A 2,176-nucleotide genomic window follows, 5' to 3' on the forward strand; every position below is an offset into this window, starting at 1 on the left:
GCGCATGGCTGGCCATGGCAGGTAAAGCAGGTTGCAGAGGCTGAAGATTGGGATTAGGTGGATTGGGGAAAGGAGTTGGGTACGAGTGGTTGGGCTCGACCAGAAAGGGGATAAGAGGATGAGGGGAAGCGGTGGGGTGGACCCGTATGTACACGTGGGTGAGCTGGAGGGCGCGTGACGCGTCGCGACCGGCCGAGCAGTTCGGCTGGCGCGCCGTTCCCAAACAGTTACCGTGTTGTGGTCTTGTGGATAAGGGGGACGCAGTGGGCGGTGATAGCGCTTTCGGTGGGGATATATGGTGCTTGTTGCTTTTTTTTTTATCAACTGCACCGACTGAGATTTATGGTAATCTGTTAAATGTTCAGTTTGACTCTCCTTTATTCCATTGCTACAGGATTCAAAAAATCTGTACAATTTTGATCTTCTTTTTTTTTCATATTTCATACAAAAAAATAAATTTTGGATTATCCTTTTCATCTAAGATTTCTCAAAAAAAAAAAAAATCCAAAATTCCAAAATTCACCCATCTCGTTCAAGGGCGGTAAATTTTCAAACGAAACCCAAAACCTTCGCTGGATGCTATGCGGCCTAGCACCGATTACAATTTTTTTTCTTCTTCGGATGAACACTAATTACAATTACTTCTTGTTGTTTGTTGTACTGTCATAATTTGATATCCATGCCTACCATATCTTACAAAAAGCCAAATACATTATCAGATAGACTAACTAAAAGTGAGTGAAATATTGGAAATAAATGTTTCATAAGGAGAAGATATTTGGGCCTCATCGGTACTTGCTAACCATCAAGATATTTCTCCACTGTGCATGTCATTGATGATGCCGTTGGTGAGATAGGAAGGAGAGAGAAGGATGAAAAATGGAGAGACTGCAACAACGGTGCATCTTGTTCGCGTCCTGTTTCGCCTTGCTCGCCCTGCACGCCAGCTGGGAGGGGAGAACTCTTACCTTTAGCACGTGAAAAACGAAGAGGAGACGAACATCATCCATAGCTGGATAAGGATTAGGCAATGTTGAACTAATATCTATATACACAGGTTAGAGACACACGGCAAACTCAAAAAATATGTTTCACATCTGACTTATAAATTGTCCTTTTGATTACACCTTTCTGGTATATAAATTATTGTAACGTTACTGATTTAATCATTGAATTAGGGCGTATGGTATTTTTCCCCGTTGCAACGCACGGGCTCTTTTGCTAGTTAATATCGATGAGAACTCAGGGAATAACTGAACATCACCGCACCATGCAAGACGTAGACCGAAGAAGAAGCTCGATGATAAGATGAATGTATTGAATTTACGAGTTTGGATATATTTCCGGTTAATCGGTAAATTAATTCGAGCGAATAGTTAATATGTGGAGTGGGGTATGTGTTGGGTATGCTTATGGCCTCTTTTAATTATGAGATCAGCGAATTTCATGCTGCCAGTCGTGGAATGTTTCAGATAGTCACAGTCAGGATTTTCCTTTTTTTTATCCCCGGCCCCTGCATCAAAAAGATGCATCCGGCCGAGCAGTCAGGATTTTCTGTTCAAGTCGAAGTCTACTCCTGTAAAAAACTTCTCATAAAAGTCATTAGAGAAAGTTGTCTGATGACTACCTTTCTTAGTTCCTGTAAACTTCCCCCTATCTTTTCTACCTATTTTTCCATTAAACAAGCATACAAATGACACATACATATGTATATGTATAATATCATCATAATAATTCAGGGAGGCGGGACGGCATGGTGGTGTTGGGTGGTCGGAAGGCGTGGCGACAACGGACGGTGGGGTGAGGAGGGTAGGCGCAGGAAGGCGTGGCCGCAGAGCGGTGGCGGCCCAGGGGAGCGGGGGCTACACAAGGGTTTCCTCTCGTGAAATTCAGGCGGTTTCCAACCCGCGAAGTTATATGGGGGAGGGTCATCTTCCCGATAAATGCGAAGCAAGTTTAGGGAAATATATGGATCCCATAAATAAATGGGTTTGCAAGATCTGTCAGGAGGGGTGGGGCTAAGTTTGGCTCAACTCCCTTTAGACGGTAGTTTTTTAGGGATAGGGGAGCTATTGGAGATGCTCGTTCGGCCGTGCATTTTGGTTTGGTGCTTTATCTATAAAACGGGCGAAAACCTGTTTCTTGAGAAATTTGAGATGCTCTTAGTCTCATATTT

This window comes from Triticum dicoccoides, chromosome 6B (assembly GCF_002162155.2).
Source record: "Triticum dicoccoides isolate Atlit2015 ecotype Zavitan chromosome 6B, WEW_v2.0, whole genome shotgun sequence".
NCBI classification, from domain to species: Eukaryota; Viridiplantae; Streptophyta; class Magnoliopsida; order Poales; family Poaceae; genus Triticum; species Triticum dicoccoides.